A 17,196-nucleotide genomic window follows, 5' to 3' on the forward strand; every position below is an offset into this window, starting at 1 on the left:
GCTTGTGTATATACTTAAAATTACATGAAAGAATTTATCCTTCTATCATAGTGATGTTTCTCATCTAGATATATTATGTTTTTTCATATTTTTGCTTCATAAAATATTTGCACATCCATTTTAAAATATACTCTTATACATTTATAGATTTTGTATGTTTTTTAAAAAGAATTCTTTTTCCTACTACAATTTTTACCTGTGTTTTGCTGGTAAATCATATGATTATTTATTTTCTGGTCTTAAAATCAATCAATTCCCCCAAACTGTCTCATTCATTTTTTATTTTTTTCCTAAGACTACTACTAGCTGACTTACATATAATGAGAAATTTTCACTTTTTTTTTTAACCATATTTGTACTCATTTGTGTGTGTGTGTGGGGGGGGGAGAAGCTTATCTCATCAGTGCTCTTCAAATCAAATAGTTTTAATATTTGAAAATTATAATGCTCTTAGTTTACAAGATATTCTTCAAAAAAATGAGAATTTTTTCCTATCCTAGTTTACTAAGTTTATAACTTATAAAAATTTTATAAATACATTTTTGATGCTTTCTGAAATTACTAGATAAAAAGGATAATGTTCCTTAAACTGTTAATGTAGTCTAGTTAATTCTGTTTTACTGTTGGATACCTCTGCATTTGTGAATTGTTTCATTTATTCTTTAAGGAATAATAAATGTTTTTCTTACTGCTCCATTTGATTTTAAGTGTGTGTGTGTGTGTGTGTACATGATCTTTTAGTTGAACCCAAAGGTGCTCTACCACAAATACATTCCCTGACTTTTTTTTTTTTTTCATTTTGAGACAGAGTCTTGTTAAATTGCCCAAGCTGGTCTTGAATTTGTAATCCTCCTGCCTCAGCCTCCTCAGTAGCTGGGATTATAGGCATGTGTTGCCATACCTGCCTCTATTTTATGTTAATAGCATTATAGAGTCTTCATTCATATTTCCAATTTAGATTAAGTCAGTGTTTAAACAACAGAAAATTTATTTCTTTAAGATTTTATTTTTTATATCAGTAATTGTCTGGATGAAAGATGTTTTTATAGGAGTTAAGTTCTCTTTCCAATTTTTACAATGGTTATTGATCTATTACAATGGATACTGAACTACTGATCTTCCCTATTGTCTCTGTTAAGTGTTTTGGACTTTTCCACAATGTCCTTCATTTCATCTGTATCTCCATATTTAATATTAGCCACCTAGCATGTTGCAGCTAGAATTTGAACTCAGAGGCTTGATATCAAAGATTGTGATAGTTTTGCTCTCTGGAGTTAATTAGAATAATTAAACTTTTAAATGTCAGAGAGTACTTTTAGTACATTGTTCACTAGCTATTAAATATATCAAGCTTCGTGTTAGAATTTCTTTTTTATATGCTTTTATATAATTTGCTTTCTTTTAGACTATTCGATTACATTTTGACTTTCATATGAACTAATTTATTTATTATAGGGGTGGTAAATTAATGAGTGTATATCTAAATTTGAAATAAAAGGTGTCTGCAGTCAGAAAGTCTGTTTCTATTAATAGACTGATTCACATTTGATATGGCATTTTGTATGTTTAGTCATTCTTTCACCATCTGTCATCTATTCTTTATTTATAAAACTTCATTGTTGTTTTTTTTTTTCCTCCACCCTTACTTCCTTCCACTAGCTCGGCTTATTCATTTTTTTATTTGTCTCTCCAGAGATGTACTTTAGTCACTTTAGGTCTTCAATTCTAGTACCAACAGCAGCAAATATTTTTCTCAGCATAAAAATTAATTATTATAATCAGCCTTCATTCACATTATAAGAGATGTTATATAGTCTTCCTTTTCCAAGAATTTCTCAAGCAGATAAGTGTTGGGGGAGAATAAAATATTTATAAATATAAATTGCAAAGGAAGAAAGAAACGTATATACTATGTTGTGTAAAATTCCAAGATATTTGTGAAAAAAAGAGAAACTTCTATAACTAATAAATCAACTTAAAATATTGCAGGATACAAGTTAACATGCACAGAAACAAATGAATTGAATTTTTATTACTAAATAAAAATTGGAAATAGATCAGATGAATTGATCATCTGATCATCAGAAGTTGTCAAATCTGCAAACCTATCTATGGATTTATCACAATCATAAATAATCTTCTGCTAGTGATATTTTGTAGATTTAGGCAAAATCATGGACAAATTTAGATGGAAAATCAAGTGAACTAGAAGAAGAAACACAATACAAAACAATTTAACAAAGGAGGGTCAAATTGGAGGCATTATGGTATTTGAATTTAGGACTTAAGTATGCAAGCTACACTAAATATGACAGTGTGGTATTGGCAAAGTGAACGACATATTTTAAACATACTTTTTTTAAAAGTTGAAGACAAAAAAGAGAAGTTACATATCTCCTAGCAAAGGATGCTGGAATAATTGGATATATGAAAAATACCTCAACCTAAACCTTTACTTGTGTAAAATTTAACTCAAAATCATTCATAAATCTTAATTTAAAATAGAAAGTGTGTGACAGGATCCTCAGGGGATTAATATCTAGAATACATAAAAAACTTAACACCAAAAAACAAATATCCCAATTAACAAATGGGAAAAAAGAATTTAACAGACACTTCTCAAAAGAAATACAAATGAACAATAAATATATGAAAAAAATGTTCTACATCTCTAGCAAACAGGAAAATGCAAATCAATGATACATTGTTGGTACCAATTAATACAATTACTCCAGAAAGCAGATATTCCTCAAAAAACTAGGAATGAAACCAACATAGGACCCAGCCATCCCACTCCCTGGTATTTATCCAAAAGAATTAAAATCAGCAAACCATAGGGAAGCAGTGACATCAATCTTTATAACAGTGCAATTCACATTAGCCAAGCTATGCAACCAGTTTAGGTGATTATCAACAGACAGTGAATAAAGAAAATGTTCTATATACTCAACTGTAAGAAAACAATTAGCTCAATTTTAAAAATAGGAAAAGCCTAAAAGGGCATTTCACTCAAGATTATATATGAATGTGAAATACCACAGAAAAAAGATATTCATCATCATTCAATATTAAGAAAAGTAAATTCGAATCTTCATGAGATAGTACCATTCACCTAAAAGTATAATGAAAATTTTAAAAATACTGGGATAGCAATATAATGGTAGAGTGGTAGAGTGCCTGTCCAGCATGAGAGTCTTTGGGTTAGAGTTCTGGCACCACAAAACAAACAAACAAGCAAAAAACCTGAAAATAAAAAGTGCTGGTGAGTAGTCAAAACAAGAAGTTTCATATTGTTGGTGGAAATGCAAAATGATATAGTCCCTCTGGAATGAGGATGGTCATGTCTTATAAATTTAAATATAAATACATGAAACTTAAATATGAATATAAACATAAATAAATATAAATATTTATCTCTTTGATTTAGGAATCTCACTTTTAGGAATTTACTCAAAAGAAATGGAAAATTATTTTCATACAAAAATTACATCATCCATTCTTGGGCTGGGGATGTGGCTCAAGCGGTAGCGTGCTCACCTGGCATGCGTGCGGCTGGGTTCCATCCTCAGAACCATATACAAAGATGTTGTATCCGCCGATAACTAAAAAATGAATATTAAAATTCTCTCTCTCTCTCTCTCTCTCTCTCTCTCTCTCTCTCTCAAAAAAAAAAAAAAAAAAAAAAAAAATTACACCATCCAAAGTGGCTCTATTCACAATCACCAAGAATTGGATACAGCAAGAATGACCTTCAACAATGAATGGATATGAAAACGATGGTATGATTTATACAACAGATTATATTCTACAGTAAAAAAAAATAATGAACAATTGATACATGCAACAACTTGGGTAGATGTGAGGGCATTATACTGGGTGGAAAAAAAGCCAAATTCAAAAAGGCCACATAGTATAAGCTTTAATTTATTTGACATCTGGAAAAGAAAATTATTCTGAAAGAGAAGAGATTGTTGTTCCTGAGGTTTTAGGAATTGAGGAAAGGTGTGACTGAAAAAAATAATGCATAAGGCAATTTTGGGAGGTCATGGAATCATTTTGTATTTTAATTGTAAAATTTGTTCCTACACAAATCTATATACATATGGGAATTTATAGAACTACATAACAAAAATGTAAGTAAATTTTCACAACTCATTTAAGATAAGTACTAAGGAAATTCCTTTCCATTTCAGGAGATTTTCTCTTGTACAAGATTTTATGGGTTCCTTGTTTCAAACACTAGTTACAACTTGATTTCTCTTTTCTAACCTTATAAGGTTAGTAAGTAAAAGTATAAGCAAATAACTTAAGCTCTTTTAAAGCAATAAAGTGAAATGTAGTTAGTAGTGATGGACAGTTTACTATTATCCTCTGAATGTCTATATAATAAGAATGTAAAATTTTTTAAAAAGTCTCTAAATTTGAGTTATTTTCCAAGAATGTAACTGTATAGGGCAAATCATATTTTCCTTAAATTGCTACAAAAACATCTCCCATGCCATTTGCTCTTTAACAGGGACTTCTTGTTACATTTACACAAAAATAACATTCATTTCTTCACTATCTTATTCAAATCTAAACAGAGAATGCTATTTCTATATTTAACAGAATGTCATACAAAATTCTGTGCCAGTTATATATATAGTCCCTAACCAGATTAGAATCTTCTTCCTGTCCAGTTGATCCTTTAGTTAAATAACCTAAGCTGCTAGAGTTATCTAAAGAATCATGAACGATTTCAGAAAAAAAAATCATCCACCTGAGTCAAACCATATAATACTAAGAAACAGTAAGTTCTTACTGCTACTATGTTGGGAGTGACTTGTTATCTGCAAAACAAGACTAAAACATACTGTCTTACTCTAAAGTAAAATCGGATTACCTGTTCAACTAGTTGCATCCTGTATAGCTAACTATCTAGCTTTATCCTAAGTATGAATGTGAAAAGATAGATAATTAAGATAGCAGAGAAGGAATTTTAATATCAAGTGCTGTCATTGCAATTTCCCTGATCATGGGGGCTTCATGAAACCCATGCAGAGGATTTTGCAGATATTCTCAGGATTTATGGAAAAAGGTGATAGGGAAGGAATCAACAGGAAACATGCATTTATATCAATCCTGAGGGAAATTTCTAAAAGGTAAGAAGCTCCATGAAGTGCCCTACAGCAGCAAAGTCAAGGATTGTGAAAAGAGAATATTGGTTCTTCCCAGGGAATGGCTGTCTGATATCTCCATGAGGGGAAGAGTGGGGAGAGAGAGAGACTTTCTAGGCATTAAGCATGTCCCATAAATGTCTGCCAGACCCAGAATGTGTCAGCTAATTACAGTGAATGAGATCTTTCAATTCATCTTTCATTCTCAGCTCTTGTTCTTCATTTTGGTTATGGAGGAGTGGGTTAATGGAATGGGTTAATGGAGGGTAAGAGAAGAGTTAACAGATCCAAGAAAGAAGAAATCTACCATACCCTCTCAATATCCCTCCAGCTTTACTTGCTTCCTTTTTTCATTTTGGGATCTTGTTTTAAGCAATCTGAACTCAAAGGAAGAAAATTCGAACTTTAAATAAAATTTGATATTTTGGCAATTACGTTAGAACTTTCATTTTAATAATGTAAAAGGGAGTATTTCTGCATCTTGAAATTTCTGGAGGAGAATATTCTCATTATCTGAAAATGATCAAAAAAGGCACAGGCTTGCCCTAGATTTCACACAAAGGTCAGGACAGGTTGAACTTGCATGGACAGAGAATAAAACTGTTTTCTTTCACCTTATGGATCCCACTCATTTATGACTTTGGTAGCAGCTAGTGTATGTGAGAGATAATGTTAAATTGTTGTTTGGTTCTCAGAAAAACTGAATAATGTAGTCATTGTAATCTTCATGAGGAAGACTGATGACTGGATTGGGAATTTAATGGCCAAAATTTTATAGTTAGAGGATTGCAAAGACACAGCCCATGAGTGTCCACTGACTGATTTGGCAGGACTGCTCATTAGCAGTGATTTCTGATGCATCCTCTTTGAGGACGACAGGGAGAAAGCACAGATGGTTGTAATGGTTTCTTATTTCAGTCAATTTGTACTTAAGATTATTTGCTAATGCTGTCAATTGAATAGTCCCTTTCTTCCAGCTTTATCTTTGTAAGATGGTGACTCACAATAAATTAAAAAATAAAAGCAAGTTTATAAATTATAAAACATATTTTATATTTTTCTTTAATGTGGTTATTTTGTTTGGAATATTATACCTTTTTCTTGTGTGTTTTAGGCCTAGTAATTTTTTATTTGAATTTTGCTTTATTTTTAGAAATAGTTTTTCGTTTTTTTTTTTTTGTGTGTGTGTGTGTGTGTTTGTGTAAATTTATGTTTCATAAAAGACTCTATTCACTTTATAATTTGACATAACATACTTTTTTATTAAAGATTATATACACCTAACAGAAATGTGATTTCCATGTGATATTTAGCCTATAAAATCACATATACTTTGTAGCCAGAATACCTGTTTCTCTGGTGCAATTTTCTGTCACCAATAAAAGTTCTTTTGCCTCTTTAAGTATCCTTTCCAACTTGATTATATTTAAATTATATAAGCGAAAGAAAGATTTTATTTAAAAAGTAGTGGTTAAAGATGAAAGAAGGATATACCCGAAGCATGACATTTACTTTGATTTACATTGAGCACACCTGACTTTCATCCAATGGCATCTTAAACATAGAGACCTTGAAATGTGCCTAGGTGAGAGGCAGACCTCTGGGAGCTTCCCAGGGCCAGGAGGACTCAGAGAGAGGAGCTACCAGTTCCTAAGATTACCTTCGATCCAAGATATTTTGAAATTTATGATGGATGACTTTCCATTTCTTTACATAATCTTTTCTCTCTTCTTTTGTGCCTTTTATCTTCATTTCTCTTACATTACCCCTTTTGTTAGCATTAGTTCTGTTTTAGATATATGTCTTAGGCATGTCATTAATACTCAGAAGCCTTCAAAGTCATTAAAGGCCTGCACCTCTTAATTAAACAGATTATCAGTGCTTCCGTAAAATTTAAAAGTTAATCTCTTTTTATTTTAACAAAAATGGATAACTTTAATTTTATATTGAAACATTCCTGAAGTAACACTTCATTGTAACCACCTTGTTTGCTGAATTGTTAAATTTTTTAAATTTTACTTATACATTTAATTTCTCCAGTAATTGTGGATGTTTTAATTGTGATAACAGAAGAAAAATTAAAAAAAAAAAAACACCTTTGTGGAACATTTTGTTCTGTCAGTTAGTCCTGCTATTTACATTTGAGGCCTCCTATACTTCTCAGTAGGATAAGTTTTTCAAAATGATTTTCATTGACTTAACTTTTTAACAAAACGTCATATAGATTTTTTTCACTGACATGGCATGAATGATTCATAAAAATTCCTAACTAATTTTATATAAACTAGCATGTGTGTGGTTTGCTTAATTTTTTTAAATACTGAAGACAAATATAAAAAAAAATTGTAAAATTAAAAGTTTTTAAGAACCAATGTTAAAAGCTCTGTAATCAGCTCTACCTAAATTTCTCTTTATGTATCTTTCAAATTTCTAAACTACAACAACTAGGATATTTAGCATTAAGAATTGTGACAAAATGAAATCTTTAAAAAAGTACTGTCAGTTTTCAGTGTCTATAAAAAATCATAAGAATATACACTCTATTTAACTTTCATTGGTAAATATTGAAACAAGGGAAAAGGAATAATACTTACTCTTTTACATGGGAAATTTAAGTGTATAAGCCATGCTAAAGTTGTAGGGCATAAAATGAATAACTAAATCATGACCAGGTCAGCTGTCAGGTACTAGACAACAAAGAAACAGATTTAGCCAACAGGAAAGCTGAAAATCCATTTTATGTCTTAGCAAACATTTGGGAAAACAGCAGCCTATGATGAATTGGCAGGCTTACAAAGACCCTACTGAGTGTGTACCTCCAGGAGAAGTAGTTGGAAAAATGTCAATATGTCAGAGTATATTGACTTCTCCTTGCTACTTTTAAAAAGGTATTATAGGAAGCAATGAGATGAGAGAATAAGCTAGTCGGTCTACAGTGTATTGGAACAGCCCATAAAGAGAACTCAGAACTTGAACCCTTCCTTAGGTTGGAAAAGTTAATTGTTCCTGATGTCCAAAACAGAAAATGAGGATGAAGGGGTGGGGGGAGAAAAAGAAAATAAACAACTCTGAACAACAAAGGCTCTTAAGAGATAGTCAAAAGGGACCTCTCCCTGCAAAAAAGGTCTTTGAGCATACAAGCTCATGATATACTGTCAAAGAAAGGCTTTTGGTTTGGGGGCAGGGGGAAATATATTTATATATCAAGGATATGACTTTATCCTGGTGCAGCATCTCAGGCCTACAATCCCTGCAGTTTGGGAGACTGAGGAAATAGGATTATAAATTTGAGGCCATTTTTAGCAACTCAGTGAGGCCCTAAGCAATATAGAGAGAACCTGTCTCAAATTTTTAAAAAAGCTGGAGATGTAGCTCAGTGGAAAAGTGCTCCTTCTTCATACCCACACCCCCAACACTCTACTCTGCAACCAAAAAATATTAATAATAGCTTTATGGTTTTAATATTTCTTACTACAAATAGTTTTATATAAAAAATACTAAAAACACTTTTCTATATATTTAAATTGAAGTTAATAAAACCAGGAAGGCCAAATTAGGAAATTTCATTTTAAAATCTAAATTATATCCATTTCCTTATTTCTAGAGGTTAGTTAATTTATTGAGTGTTTTAATAGATTCGGAAATTGATTTCCCTCTCAGTAAGAAAAAATAACGAACACTACGACAAGATAACATCGAAGTTTTTAACAGATCTTTTTCATGCAGTTTCTTGTTGACATTTAGAAATTTCAAAAAAATTCTTAGCATTATATGTCATGAAAAGTCAATAATTTCTTATCCTTGTAAAAATGTTTTCCATCCTGAAACTTTATTGAAGCCATTTTCAGATATCCTAGTGACTACAGTGTCCTTTAGGCTTGTAACAAGGCATTGTTCCTGTGAACTTTTTACACATCTCTGCAGAAACACAGCATATCTTAAAGATTTGTAGTGGATCAGATGATAATTGGTTGCAGATCATTTGATGTCTATTTTTGACAGTAGATAATACTTTTGATGGGAGATAAAAATGTAGGGATAAAAGCTTTGACTCTAGTGTTCAGTTCATCTTTGTATCTTTTATACACCTTTAATCCAAATGTAACGTTCTAGCTATGAAAGAAAAATAATAAAACTTTTAAAAACGCACCCCAGAATGTTTAAAAGGGGCTACCACATCCTAAAATGATAACAATTAGCAGTTGTCACATTCAAAGTATCAGAGAAATATTAAAAGTTAGTGTATTGCTTTGGTGTTCTGTGATGAAATTCACATCAAATACTATCAATAGGATTTTTCCCTCCTTCAAACTACAAAGAAAATTTGTTGCCAGACAATTTTCACAACTCTAATTACAGTGCTGCTTTTGCAACTCTATAATTAAGAGTGAACTACAATTTTCTTTCCTACACCCGGAGTAAAAAAATAATAATAAAAAATAAATAAATAAAAATAAGAAAGTTCAAAAAATGTTCTGAATTTCACATGGTATTTTATTTTGTTAGGTCTTTAACATATTAGCTTTCAAAATCATGTTGAAATAAAACTAAATTAGTAGAAAAATAATTCTAAATGTGATATGTGTCAGTCTTTAAAAATGCATATCCATCTCAAAATGTCAGATTCTGGCAATGTAGATATATTGATTCATATAGATGATGCACTTCTGAAAATTATTACATATAAATTGAGAGAAAAACATATCTAAAATATATTATTTGATTTCCTACTTTCTCTTCCCCTATCTAAGGTGTGTGAACATTCCTTTCTAGTTTATAATGCGATAGTTTTATATTTCAGATTGCATTCAATTATTTTAAAATTACATGGTGCTTTAGATATTTCTTTAACTAATCTCTTTACTTGTTTTGCAAGTACCTCCTAGAATTATGGCTTCAGATTTTAAACCATGAATAGAATCAGTGGTGCACTCCCCCCTGCCGCCCCCATAACTGTATGTTCTTGTAAATTTTACATACCTTGCAAATAAGCAACACTTATTTAACAAGCAATTTACAATATGTTTAAATATGCAGTTATATTCATTGCAATTAGTATCCCTAACCATGAAGTTTGTATCTGTTTGTACTGCTTATACATAGCTCATGATTCAGACTGACACACAAAACATCAAAGGGAAGTATTTATAGACTCAGTTGTAGTCCTGGGAAGTGACAATTTAGCCTTGCTTCCTCCAGGGATAGAATCTTGAGGAACTTAGCAATTGTTTAGAGATACAAATGTGAGCCCATATGGATCAAAAACATTCTAAAACAAAGAAGCTAAATTTAATTTTTCCATGAACTGAAACTCCATATACTCAAACTCTTTCCTTACAATGTTTGGAAAATGCTATTTGGTGATCCTTTTCCTGGCATTGAAACCATCCTGACTCCTGCATGTCATATAGGCATCTCCTTTCTCCAATTCTTGCCTGGATTCTTCTTCTTCTCACCCACACCCCCACAGTTTGTCTCCCTATTCCCACTGCCATAACTCTCCCCACTCTCTCTCTGTCCCCCTCCTCTTATTTCTTCTCTTTATATATTGACTATCTTCTCTCTCTCTCTTCTAGTTCTTTTTTATAGATGTTAGAGAGAATTTAGACCTAGAAGAAAATCAAAGTAGAATGATAAATCATTCCAGTAACAGTTTTTGAGTCCTGTGAATCCCTTAAACAAAGTACAATAGTAAGAGTAATAGAAAATTAGTAACACTAACAATAATAGGAATCACATGAGTCAGACTTTGCCTATGCCAAGCATTGATCTAAGGGCTTTATATACACAAAAATCAATCCATCCTTATAGCAACCATATGAGGTAGATGTTATCATTACCTCATTTTACATATAAGGAGACATATACAGGGAGGTTAAATAACTTGTATGAGGTAAAACACCTGGCACATGCAGAAACAGTGATTAGGTTCTTTAGTACTTATTTTTAAATAAGAAATAATTAGTCATAAAGGAGTATCTAGCTTCAAACTTCCTGTTGAAATCCAGTCTTCATATTCTATGTTAATCTTCCAAGCTGATACATTTTTGTTGCATTTTTTAAAAATCTGTTGAAAAGTGGAGTTTATAGCCACTCTTGATAGCATATCTGTCCATCCTAGTGAAGCCAGACTTAAACAGGCAGTCAGTATAGATAGGTAAATTGAGTCAGGTCAAATGGGAAGTTGGAGACATTCTACTTTCAATCCCTTGAGAGATTGAAATGCTAATGCCTTCATCGCTCTTTGTCCACCTTTATCAAGGTAACCTGCCTTGCTAAGGTAACCTATCCCAGGAATTGTCCCTCCCTCCAGGCAGTTTTGAAAGTTGTTAATTAGTGTGTCCTGGGCTGCTCCATTTGGCCCTTCCCCCTGTCCATCTGCTTCTCACTTTTTAGCCATCCCACCTGAGCATCTCCTGGGTCTAGTCAGGTGCAGGAAGAAAAGAGATAAGAGAAAGAGAACAGGACAACAAAAGAACCCTAAGACATATAAAAAAGGCAGAACCTCCTGACTTCTTTGCATACCAGGATATGAGCTATGGCCCCCCTTCTCCCTCCCAGGAAAAGTCTTTCTTACCCCTTTTTAAATAAACCCTGCTTTATATGCTTGCCTATGAGTGCATCTCCAGTGTACTTCAACATGTGAGGAAGCAGGACTAGTCAACAGTAACCCGTCAATATCTCTAGAACTCATGTAATCTAAATATTCACTTAATAGCTGTGTGGTGTATTCTTGATAGGAGTTAAGCAAATTCTCTTGCATCTCATGGAAATGAAGAATATTTACTTCTTAGCACTGGGAATCAGCTATTGAAGTAGTCAATTTCAGTCAGTCTGTTCTGTTTTCCTCAGTATCCTAATATCTTTTTCTATCTTCCCAATTCTGGCTAAGTAATTTTAAGATGTTCCTCTGGCTTGTGGTTTACTATACTCAAATATATCTTAAAGACCCAAGCTGTTCTAAGAATTACGTGAAATTGTCACATTAAAAATATCATTAGAGTTTTTGCTTATCACCTATTATTTGTGTAGAAGGTTAATAAAGATGAAGAAGAAATAAGATAAAATAAATTTAAATCTTTTGCATTTATGTAATACATAATTTTATAATGTTTGCTGAATATGTCATGTTTATCCTATTCCTAAAGAAACTTGTCATATAATAATATAAAGCATCTTACAATTCTAATATTCATGTCAATTAGTATGCACTACTCATAAATGTGAAAATGGCTTTATAAAAGTAACCTATAATGAAAATTGAAATATGCCTAAATTATCATATCTTCTGTTGACCTTATTTTTTTTCTTTATATTGGATGCATTTCCTTAAATGTGAAATCTAGCAGAAATATTTATGTTGGTTATTATGGACAAATTTCATACAATATCTGAAATCAGGACTTTGAGGGTCAAGATGTCATATGATGACATGTCAAGCACAAAGTAAAAACAAAATAACAAATCAAATAAACAAAAGATCATACATTTACATGTAAAATTTTAGCAGGTAGGCCTATATAAATATGAAAAAAAGACTTAGAATTATTTGAAACAAAAAACTTTTCACTTTTTTGTTTATTTTGAAGTTTGGTAGTGTAATGTTTTCTGATTTATATATTTTGTTCAAGTTTGCTTGGGCTCCTTGGGTTTTTGTTTGTATTTTCTGTTTTGTTTTGCTTTTTGAGGTTACATTTGAGTTTTAGCATTTTCTAATATTTGAAGAATGTCATTTAATGCTCTGAGTCATATGGACAATTCAACAGTACTGAGTCTTCCAATGCCTGAAAATGGATGTCTTTCAGTCTTAAATTTATTTCAACAATGTTTTAGAATTTTCGTGTTAGAGATCTCTTACCTTTTGATTAATTTTTCTTTTTTGATACCAGGGATTGAACTCAGGGGCATCTGTCACTGAGCTCTATCCCCAACCCTATTTTGTATTTTATTTAGAGACAGGGTCTCACTGAGTTGCTTAGCATCTCACCTTTGCTGAGGCTGATTTTGAACTCATGATCCTCCTGCCTCAGCCTCCCGAGCTGCTGGGATTACAGGTTGTTGTTGTTGTTGTTATAACTGGCGTAAATGTGCTTGATTTTTTTATTTCTGTTCCAGATCATTCATTATTGGCAGAGAGCAATGGTACTGATTTTCTTATGTTGGTTAAGTATGCTGCAACATTTCTAAATTCATTGATTAGTTATAATGGTTTCTTGGTGTAGTTTTTGGGAATTTCTCTATATAAGATCATGTCACCTGCAAACAGTGATAATTTGACTTTCTCTCTTTTAGTTTGGATGCCTTTTATTTTATTTTTTTATTTTTTTATTTTTTTGCCTGATTGACCTGACTAGGATTTCCAGTATCATCTTGAATAAAAGTGGAGAAAGTCGGTATGCTGCAGTATTCTATAGAAAAAGATTTCAGCTTTTCCTCATTCATTATGATGTTGGCTATTGGCTTATTTATATATTTATATGGCCTTTATTATGTTAAGGCACATTCCTTTTGTACCTAATTTCTCAGAGTATCATAAAGGGATGTAGCATTTTCTCAAATGCCTTTTTTGCATCAACCATGATGAACATATTGTTTTTATCCTTCATCCTTTGGTATGGCATGCCACATTGATTGATTAGCATATGTTGAACTATCTTTGCATCCCTGGGATTAAATCCCACTAAATAATGGTGAATAATCTCTCTAATTTGATGTTGGATTTAGTTTATTAGTATTTTGTTGAAGATATTTGCCTCTATGTTCATCAGGAATTTGGGCCTGTATCATTTTTCTTCCCCCTCTCTATTATTATTATTATTATTATTATTATTATTATTATTATTATTATTTTGCTTGTTTGCTTTGTTTTGTTTTGTCATCTGATTTGGAATTAGGGTAATGCTAGCCTCATAGAATGAGCATGAGGTACATCCTTAAAGCTATAGTAAATAAAACAAAATGGTATTTTCATATAGAAAGATACACAGATAATTGGAACAGAATGGAAAGTTTAGAAGTAAACCCATACATCTATGGCGAGCTGATTGTCAACAAAGGTGCTAAGATCATGCAGGGGAGACACGAGAGTCTTCTAAGTAAATGGTATTGGGAAAACTGAGTATTTATATACAGAAGAATAAAACTAGAGGCCGATTTCTTGTTAATCACACACATACACACACACACACACACAAAAAAAAAATCACTTCAAAATGTATTAAAGATTTAAGTAAATGTAAGACCTGAAACTACTAGAAGACAACAGGGGAGATATTTCAGAACATTAGAATGGGCAAGATTCTTTTGGCTAAGACTCCAAAAACTTAAGAAATAAAAACCAAACTAGACAAGTAAGATTACATCAAACTGAAAACGTGTGGAAAAGAAATGAAACAGCAGAGTGAAAGATAATCTACAAAATGTGAGAATGTATTTGCAAACTACACATCTTATACAGAATTATATTCAGAATATGTTAGAAATTTAAAAAGCCAGCAAAAAGAAATTAATAAGATATTAAAATTGGGCAATAGAAATTTCTCAAAAGAAGAAATACAAATGGCCAATGTATGAATAAAGAAATGCATATTGCTAATCATCAGAAAAAAAAATCAAAAACATAAGATATCACCTTACCCCACCAACAATGGCTATTGTCAAAAAGGCTAAAGATAATGAGTAGTGATGAGGAGGTAAAGAAAGGAACCTATCTATGCACACTCTTAATGAAAATATAAATTAGTACAATCATTGTAGAAAACAATAAAATTTTCTCAAAATATTAAAATTAAAAACTACTAAATAATCCAACAATAAGAATGACACATATAGGTTGAAAAGATAATGTGTGCTTCCATGTTTATACAGTACTATTAACCACAATAAATGAGAGCCACCTGAGTATCCAAAAACTGATGGATGGCCAAAGAAAAATGGGGTACGTATACATAATAGAACACTATCCACCCACAAAAAGAATGAAATCCTATCATTTGGGAAACATAGGACTGGAGATCATTATTTTAAATGAAATAAGCCAGGCATATAAAGTCACTTACTGCTTGATCTTCCTTATGTGTGTAATCTAAACAATTTGATCTCATGAAATTTGCAAATAGAATGCTGGCTACCAGTGGTAGAATGAAGAGAGTAAGGGGAGAAAGGAGAGTTTGGGAGAGTTTGATGGGTGGGCACTATGCTATAGATAGATAGGAGTAAGAAATTGTGTTGCGCAGTTGCAGAGCACAGTAAATGCACATAATGAAAGTGTGTTGTATGTTACTAAAAATTATAAGAAGGAATTTTAAATGAGTATACCATAAGAGAATGAGAAATGTTTGAGGAGATGCATATTTATCCTGAATTAAGTACTATATAATGTGCATATATATATCAAAACATTACATATCACATGCTACTCCCCAAACATATACAGTTATGTATCAGTGAAAAACAAATATAATTAATGCAAAAAGTAAATAAAATAATGATCAAAAATACCTTGATAGCTAATGAATATAGTCAACAAATATTTGCCTACTAAGAATATTTTGGGCTCTTCTCAATGCATAAATATATTGCCATTCCTTCAAGCAGCTCTTACTATTTGGTTTATTGTGTTTTATTATGTTAATTTATTTATTACTAACTACAAGCTGCTTTGCCATTGCTCTTATTTATATATCAATTTTTAAATTAATATAAATTGATTTGTAACTGTATTCTGCATTGTAATAAGAATAGAGTGCAGTAGTATGACTGGGATTGATAACCAGGAACTAACCTAGGCTCTTCTACTAATCCACTGTGTTTCTTTCTTGGATCTCTAGAGATCAGTTTCCCTTTCTTTTATTAAGGACATTTCAGGAAACATCTAGGGTCCTTTATATAATAGTATATGAGTCTGTTTTTCCCTATTGGGTGTTAAAAAGTAACTAAATAAAATGTGAGCATATCTCTAAAAATAGGGTATTTATCCCATTGCATTCATTAGTCTCTGCCTCTCCTTGCTACAAAAGATAAATAACATTTAAATAATCTACATCTTAGCTAAAAGAGTCAGTTTTTTTCTTGTTCTAGGCTGATATCTGATGTTTATTCTATATCATTTGGAATGTTCTCCATGATATTCAGTAATATTTTATTTTCCTGTGTAGAGAGACAAGGCATATGTATCTCTGTAGAAAAAAACTGACAAAATTTCCGAAGTTCAATACTCATGGATTGGCTTACTCAAAAGAAGACCATAAATAAAATTTTCTTTACTTCATTGTCTCGGTGCTTGAATATTTATCTTAATATTGTTCGCAAATAGGGAAATCCCTAGCAGAATAAAATTTTAAAATTTTCTAGCATAGTCTTATCCCTACATTGAAAACTTATTTACAGGAAGATTTAATAACAATGATAACAAAAATTATTATTATCTCTTTTTATAACACATTGTTGTAACACTTTTATTCATAGAACCATAAGACAACAATTTATTGAGCACTCACTTTCTTCCAGACTGGCTGGGTTTTAACACAAAACAAAATGACAAATTATTTGCCTTCATGGGTTTTAAAGTTAATAAAAACAATAAAATAAATATTTGTTGGATGGTTCATCATGAAGACTAATGAATTAGAATAAGAGAACTAGGAAAGACTTGAAAGTGTGCTTTCAATTTTTAAAGAGTGATAAGTCATTAATAAGGAGATTTTTTTTTTAACCAGAGTCCTGAAAGAAATAAAAAGCTCAAAAGCTCATAGGAGGGAAGATTACAAAGTGTAGTGACAATTGAAACTAAGTAATCATATTTAGCATTACCACACATCTATGTGCAGGGATTCTATAAACTCATTCTATTCATGTATTCATCATGTTTTAAAAGGACTGTTCTGTTTGCTAAATTGGAGTAAAGACTATAATGTCTCAAGGATATAGGAGATTACTTAAGATGGTTGCAAAGAAATACAATAGCATAGATAGTTCCATTCATACTTTTACTTTCGAACATATAACTTCCACAAAGATGATGTTTTAAAAATCTAACTCT

This window comes from Marmota flaviventris, chromosome 11 (genome assembly GCF_047511675.1).
Source record: "Marmota flaviventris isolate mMarFla1 chromosome 11, mMarFla1.hap1, whole genome shotgun sequence".
Taxonomy (NCBI): domain Eukaryota; kingdom Metazoa; phylum Chordata; class Mammalia; order Rodentia; family Sciuridae; genus Marmota; species Marmota flaviventris.